The 8658-nt window shown below is 36.7% G+C and overlaps 1 pseudogene; it reads right to left on the reverse strand.

Annotated features, from left to right (window-relative positions):
- Positions 1-689: 689 nt before the first annotated feature.
- LOC130856958 (40S ribosomal protein S4, X isoform-like) lies at positions 690-1528 on the reverse strand (annotated as a pseudogene).
- Positions 1529-8658: the final 7130 nt, after the last annotated feature.

The raw sequence follows: 8658 nt of genomic DNA on the forward strand, positions 1-8658 counted from the left end.
TGACCATCAGTGTAGAACAAAGTACAAATCTAATACACCAGAAATTGCAGAACATTCAACAAATGAGGTTAAAACACTTAGAATGTCTATCTACCTATCTATCTATCTATTAATTATGTCTCATATAGAAAGAAAGAAAGAAAGAAAGAAAGAAAGAAAGAAAGAAAGGAAGGAAGGAAGAAAGAAAGGGAAAGAAAGAAAGAGAAAGAAAGAGAGAGAAAGAAAGAAAGAAAGAAAAAAAGAAAGAAAGAAAAAGGAAGGAAGGAAAGAAGGAAGGAAGGAAGGAAGGAAAGAACCTCAACCCTTAACTTATACCCCACATAAAAATTAACTTGAAATTGACCATAAACCTAAATCTAAATACAAGAGTTAAAACTATAAAACTTTTGGAAGAAAACCTGGGAGAAAGACTTTATGAACTTGGATTTGGTAAACCTTTGTAATCTTTGTGTAATTAGAATGTACCCAGAGGGGAAAAAAGCTGAAAGCCTAAATGAAGAAATTGATCAATTAACTTCAAAAATTAAAACCTTTTTCTCTTCACAAAGCACTAAGATACCAAGTTTTATTAAATATGTAGAATAACTGGAACTCTCTTGCACTGATGGTAGGTATCCAAAATAGTACAGCTATTTTGGAACACAGTTTGTCAGGGATTTGTTTGTTTGTTTGTTTTATGTGGTATTATCTTTAAGTACAAAGACTTTTCCAATCATGCCACCCAGAGATCATTTTATCCACTGCTCTGTTTGGCCACCAGTCTCTTGTCTCTCTCCTCAGCAATGCTAAGGCAGATACCCTTTCCATGGGGAAGAGAGATCCATGGTTTGTTGCCTTTGCCAATAACAAAAATGTTGGAGAGCTAGGTTGCAAAGCTGTTGCCATTGGCATCTTTCACATGAACTACATCAAAAGAACCAGCATGTCTCTCCTGGTTAGTGATCACACCAATTCTTCCCAGGTTAGCGCCTCCAGTCGCTATGCACAGGTTACCAGTGTCAAATTTGATGAAATCAGTAATTTTGCCAGTCTCCAAGTCAATCTGAATGGTGTCATTCACCCTGATGAGGGCATCAGGGTAGCGGATGGTGCAAATGTCATGGGTCACCAGATGAGGGATCCCTTTTGTCCCCACAAAGATCTTTCTCACTTTGCACAACTTATACTTGGCCTCCTCAGGTGTGATACGATGAACAGCAAAGCAACCCTTGGTGTCATAGATCAGGTGAAAATTCTCTCCAGTCTTGTCAATGCTGATGATATCCATAAAACCAGCAGGGTAGGTTATATCAGTGCAGACCTTGCCATCAATCTTAATGAAATGCTGCACGCAGATCTTCTTTACTTCATCTCCTGTTAGGGCATACTTAAGTCTGTTCCTTAGGAAAATGATTAGAGGGAGACATTCCCTCAGCTTGTGGGGACCAATAGATGGACGAGGAGCAAACACACCAGACAGTTTATCCAGCATCCAATGCTTTGGAGCTGCTACACGCTTCAGGTGCTTTTTGGGACCACGGGCCATGGCTGCGTTAGGCACGAAAAGAGCTGTCAGGGTTTTTTTTAATAATGTTAAACATATAATTAGCATGTGACCCAGCATTCATGTTCCTAAGTATTTACCCAAGAGAAATGTAAACCTATATCTACACAAGGACTTGTATGTGAACATTTATAACAACTTCCTACGTGATAGCCAACAATTGGAAACAACTGAAATTCCCATCAACTAGTGAATGGGTATACAAATTGTGGTATGCAATATATCTCCCACACAATGGACTATCACTTAGCAATAAAAAAGGAACAAACTATTGAGACAAGCAACAACCTAGATGGATCTCAAAAGCATGATACTCTGTGACGGAAAGAAGACACAAAAGTGTACATACTGTGTAATTCCATTGAAATTGCCAGGGACTAGGTTGGAGGGATGGGATTGACTGCAAAGAGGCTAATGGAACTTTCTGGAATGATAGAGATGTTTAATTTCTTGGTTGTGGTCATGATTACATGACTATACATTTGTCAAAATTCATTTAATTGTACATTTAAAATTCATGAATTATATTATTTGTAAGTTATTTGTAAGTTCAGTAAAACTGACTTAAAAGAAAAGAATGACTGAAGGGAAAGACAGGAAGAACCCGAGTCCTTGAGACCATTATTACTCATCCAGCTAACCTTGAAGCCATCATACGTTTCACATTCATTCATGAGGTATCAAGTACCCCTATTGTTTAAGCCACTTAGCATAGATTTTTATGTTTCTTACAGCCAAAATCTTCCTAACAGATAAAGTTTCAAGCACTAATGAAATTAAAATGTTAAAAAAATTGTACTAAATAAAAATGAGAACAGAAGTGCAGGTAAACCTGTATTGAGAATATGTGGGGTTTTTTAAGTGTTGGGATTTAATGCAGAATTTTATAATTCAGAGCATATTGCTGTGTGTATGTTTCGAGATGAAAACTGACAGAATATAGAAATACAAATTTTGGAACTAGTTGAAAGAACATCTTCTGAATGAACATGATGCGAAACAAGAAAGAAAAGAGAATCTAGACATGAAAGCACTGAAGTATGAGTCATCAGAAGAAAAAAACAGGGAAAACAAGGTTTTCAAACAACGCTATTTTGATAGATCTCACAGACTATGAATGATTCACCACAAACACACACAAACAAAAGGACTTTCTTGGCGGTGTGCCAACTTGTAGGTATGGCGTGGGCTCTGCTTTTCAAAGAACCAGGTGCTGTAGAAATGCTTACACTTTTCAAAGAAAAAAGAAAAACCTAACCATTTAGTGAGCATACTTTACAAGGCCAAGATCATTTCATATCAATTAAAGTGTTAAAGATGTTGCATAGACAAAACATTTAGAAAAATCCAATCTTTGTTATTTAATATGAGAAAAGGAGATCACTTCACTAGAAACAGTTTGCCTGCCAAAGAAGCTAGTTTTGTTTTATAAAAATCAGGAGGTGATTTTCACTCATAAACACACAATCCCTGGAGCGCTAAGCAGTTACTGACATAGAAATTTTGAAAATAACAGTATTCAGATAAATGGAATCTCAATGCTATCAGATAAACAATCGGACCAAAATTCTATGTTCTTTGCGTTCTTCACATTATAAGACCATTACAAAGTACAAACTTGTTTGTCCAAAAGACATAATTCTTGATTGTCCATATAAAGGAAAGACAAGGATACAAAAAAATTTCTTTATGTCATTTGTCAGTATATCAGCAACTCCATAAAATATTTTCCAGAGATATTAATCACTAGAGCCCTGCTGCTAAACAATTGGAAGTGAATATGTATCGAATTATCTTTCAAACAACTGAATGTGGTAAAACCTAATACTGGGTAGTCAAAAGTGGTGTTAGTCCTACCATATCCATTCCCCTAATACAAGCATCATAAATGGTTAATTAATCATAAGACTATATTTACATCCTCTTTATCTCCAACTAACATGCCTGCAATTATCAAAAATATAACTGGAAAAGGAGGAAGGGGAACTTGCTGAATGATTTTTAAGCAGAAGCTGTGCTTTCAGTAAGAATAAAGTTGATGATATATTCAAAGCAGAGGTAAGAACAGTATTCCCATGTGTCCCGTAGGCCATGCTTTTAGGCTTTCTTTTCCTGGGTTTGCAGCACCACCATCTTCAATTTTTATTCTAAGGTCCTATAGGCGTTGATCTCAGGTTGTCTGAGATAAAATTATGGAGCATCTTAAATGCTTGAAAAGGAGTTTGGGTTTGACATTGCAGATCTGTGCTGTCCAGTACAGTAGTTACAAAAAACTTGTGACCATTTACATTTCAATTAACTGAAATTAAGCACCATTGAAAATTCAGTATCTTAGTTCCATGAGCCATGTTACAAATGCCCAACAGCCGTATGTAGCTAGTAGCTACCCTACTGGATAGAACAGATTATAGAATATTCTATGACCATAGAAAGTTTTGGTGGACAGAACTACCATAGACAATGGAGGGTCACTGGAAACTTGAGCAGGAGGTTGAGACTAACTGCTCTCGTGTGATAGCCACACAGAATATAGAAGGGTGTATACGGGGAAAAGGTCTGTTCCTCAGCCAATACCATATTCTTTCAATTATAGTAATTTTATAATAGACTTTATTTTTATATTGTCTTGGATATTTTCACAACATACATTTTATATTAATTTTATTTGTATAAACATAGAAAATGATGTGGAAGATAGACATCATCCTGATAGTGATTACATTGGGTTCTCTCAGGATGTGGAATAGGAAAAGTAGGAGTAGATTAACATTTTATTTTAGACCTCTGAAATGTTTTACTTTCTATGACAAAGAAAAATGCATGAGTATTACCTCTGTGAAATGAACTAATGATATTCTACTCATTGCCTCATCACATTTGTTCTTAAAAAAAGTTCTCAGGGAAGGTAGGTATCTAGTTGAATGTAGATACTTTATAGTTTAAAGAGACATATATTCTTTTTTTTCAATATAAAGGGTCCAAAATAATATTATTATATCAAAGAAACTCCCTTTCTTGGTGGAAAATATTGGGTTGGCCAAAAACTTTGTTGGGTTTTTTCTGTAAGATGGCTGTAGTGCTTAGTTGTCTTTAACTTCATTCAAAACAATTTTGTTAGGCTGTATTATGACAGCTGTCATATCAGCATGCGTTAAAAAAACATCAAAATTGGTGAATTTTTGTGTAGCCATTTTAATATTGAAGGTGGAAGAAAAAAACATTTTCGGCATAGTATGCTTTATTAGTTCAAGGAAGGTAAAAATGCAACTGAAAGGTAAATACATGAGTGAAAGGCAAAAAAAGATTTGTGCAGTATGTAGAGAAGGTACTGGGACTGATCAAACGTGTCAAAAGTGGTTTGCAAAGTTTCGTGCTGGAGATTTCTTGCTGCACGATGCTCCACTGGATGCATGTAGACCAGTTGAAGTTGATAGTGATCAAATCAAGATATTCATTGAGAACAATCAACGTTATAACATTCAGGAGACAGTCAACATACTCAAAATACCCAAATCAAGTGCTGAAAATCATTTGCACTTAGTCCAGCTTTGTTAATCGCTTTGATGTTTGGGTTCCACATTAGTTCAGTGAAAAAAACCTTCTTGACCGTATTTCCACATGCAATTCTCTACTTAAATCTAACAAAAACGTTCCATTTTTAATACAAACTGTGACAGGTGATGGAAAGTGGATACTGTACAGTAATGTGGAAGAGAGGAGATTGTAGGACAAGGGAAATGAACCACCACCAACTACACCAAAGGCCAGTCTTTATCCAAAGAAGGTGATATTGTGTACATGGTGGGAGTGGAAGGGAGTCCTCTATTATGAGCTCCTTCCAGAAAACCAAACAATTATTTCCAACTGCTCCATCAAGAAAGCAGCACTTGATGAAAAGCGTCCAGAATCAGTCAACAGAAAATGCATAATCTGCCATCAGGATAACCCAAGCCTGCATGTTTCTTTGATGACCAGGCAAGAACTGTTACAGCTTGGCTGGGAAGTTCTGATTCATCCGCTGTATTCACCAGACATTGCACCTTTAGATTTCTATCTATTTTGGTCTTTACAAAATTCTCTTCATGGAAAAAATGTCCATTCCCTGGAAGACTGTAAAAGTCACCTGGAAGAGTTCTTTGCTCAAAAAGATAAAAAGTTTGGGAAGACAGAGTTATGAAGTTGCTTGAAAAATGGCAGAAGGTAGTGGAACTAAACGGTGAATACGTTATTCAATAAAGTTCTTGGTGAAAATGAAAAATGTGTCTTTTATTTTTAACTTTTAAAACTGAAGGAACTTTTTGGCCAACTCAATAAAATACAATGTAAGCTTATATTCTATTCCTTGTAAATGAACTATATTAGATGAAAAAAACATCATATAATTGGGGCCACTTCAGGAAACAATTGGATAAAATTAATGATATATTGTATTTGGTCTCAGTTCTGGAAAGACCATGCTTTATTTAGCTGTCTCAAGCACGTAAGAGAAAAATTATTCTTATTCAAGTATGTTTAAGAGGATATTTATAAGCACTCTTATGAAGTCATTCTAATGGATTACAGCCATAACTAGTGTTAGAAGTTCTTCTTTCCAAGATTATTCTTCAATACTACAGTTCAAAAGAATAACTCATTTGAGGATAATGATCTCATTTTATGTCTGAATGTTATCCACACCTTAGTGTTTCATATTCTCACACATATGTGGTTGGGTTTCATCTGATGCCACTTGAATTCACTTATAGGATGAAGGAATTCTAGCACGCTTTCATACCTCATGGAGCTTTCTCTTTTCTCTTCTTCCAAGTTATGGAGAAGGCTACAGAAATCCATTCCCTAGAAGTGAAGTTAGTAATGCTGGATTGATTTGATAGGGGTGATGAACATTCAAATGCCAATATAGTGGAGTGAATCAACAGAGTGCAGTATTCCTGACAGTGCTCATCCATTTCACAAGGTACTCAATCAGCTATGAAATGCAAATGTTACTCGAGTCATGAAATTCTTCCTCTGAAGCTATCGGGACAATCTATTACAGGATATTTCACGCTATGTGGATACTCCTGAGTTTTTAATATACACAGTAATTTCCTAGAATGCAGTTCCTACCCATAACAAAAATAAACTGATAAACAGACAACAGACAAGATAGAGGGTAAGGAGGCCATAGTTTGGCAGCTTTTGGGCTAGATAATAACAAGGGCAGACTTTTATCTCCCTGCTTTCAAATTCTGATTGCTATGCCCAATAAAATATTTTTTTTAATGGGAAAGAGGAAAAAAATTCCACATTAACACCAGAAAGTAAAGATGAATACTGGCCATATGCAACAGACTCTGATGCATGTCTTTTAAAAATATCAATAATATATACAGAATTGTTTTAAAGGAAGGCATGCAGTGCCAATGTCAAATTTCCTCTTTTAAAAGGGTAACATATTCATAATGCAGTAGAGAAAACACTGGCCAGTTAATACCCCCCTCCAATGCCTGAAATCCAGGCATTACATCCTCAGGAGCATAATCTCACATACATGGACCAAAACATATGGACCGTATCATAGGCACCATAAGGCCTCATAGAGCAATGAGCTGGCAACATTGTATCTTGTTCCCCACATCAAGAAAGAACCACCAGGGCTTCTCTGGTGGTGCAGTGATTAAGAATCCACCTGCCAATGTAGGGGACATGGGTTCGAGCCCTGGCCCAGGAAAATCCCACATGCCGTGGAGCAACTAAGCCCATGCGCCACAGCTACTGAGCCCACGTGCTACAACTATTGAAGCCTGCGCGCCTAGAGCTTGTGCTCCACAACAAGAGAAGCCACGGCAATGAGAAGCCTGCGCACCACAACAAAGAGTAGCCCCTGCTCCTGGCAACTGCAGAAAGCCCACACTCAGCAATGAAGACTCAATGCAGCCAATAAATAAATAAGTAAATTAAAAAAAAAAAGAGAGAGAACCACTAAACATTTAGAATAGTACCCAGTGCAAATATTTTAAATGAATAAATGAAATTTAAAAATTAAAACAAACCTACAAACCTGCAACCTGGCATCAGCCTGCATTTAGCACTGACTTGGGGACTGAAAAACAAAGACAAGAGGTGATATTCATGCTCTGAAGCTAAGACAGATTAATGAAACAGAACAGAGGATGAAATGCAATGGCCAGAAATCACCATGGAGAAGCCAGAAACAGCAATTCAGATTCATTTACTTACTTAAATATTACTTGAGCTTGGCTCTGGAGATAGACTGTAACAAAAGACATAGTCTTTGCCTTCTTAAAACTTATAGCCTTTTAGAGGGGACAGGCATTAAATAATCACTGAGAAAATTTATAGGATTCTATTAGAAGCTGTAACAGGAGAAGCTAATTTTAACTGGCAGGCAAGGTCATGGGAAACCTTTGAGGGAGTGACACTTAAAATGAGACCTGAAGGATGAAGAGTTGTTAGGAGGAAGACGGGGTGGGCAAGAAAAACATTTCATGGAGGAAAGGATTTATGCAAAGTCCTGAGGTAGGAAGAAACTTGACGTATTTAAGGCCCCAAAAGGACTATGGTGAGAGATGATAGCAGCAGATGGTCCTGGAGAGGCAGGCACAGGAAGATAATGCCGAAGTCTGTGCGCTTAACGATTTTTGCCTTTTCCTGAAGTGAAATGAGGAGCCACTGAAGAATTTAAACAAGGGAATGACACCACACTATCTACATTTTAAGATTACTCTTGCTACTGAGTAATCATTTTCTAAATGAGTCATAGTGGGAAGTGGTAAGCAGTTATTAAAATTTGTAAGCACTTACCCATACCTCAGAAATTATTTGGGAAACAACTACATTATCTTCACTCACATTGGATGGGAGTCTGAGTTACTTTAATTCTATGATAGAGGAAAGAGTTATTTCAAAAACGTTGAGATTTGGGAAGACATCAGAGTTACACTATCAGATTGTAACTTTTTCCATTTATCACTTGATCTAGACAGAAGAGATATTAGTGAGAAAATCATATCCATTTCGATTTAGTCATAAAACAAGACTAGGAAAGCATGGATAGCCCTCTGTGGATGACCAACCCAAGAAAAATTACCATACTTAAGGAAAGATCCTAT

This window comes from Hippopotamus amphibius, chromosome 7 (genome assembly GCF_030028045.1).
Source record: "Hippopotamus amphibius kiboko isolate mHipAmp2 chromosome 7, mHipAmp2.hap2, whole genome shotgun sequence".
In the NCBI taxonomy this organism is placed as follows: domain Eukaryota; kingdom Metazoa; phylum Chordata; class Mammalia; order Artiodactyla; family Hippopotamidae; genus Hippopotamus; species Hippopotamus amphibius.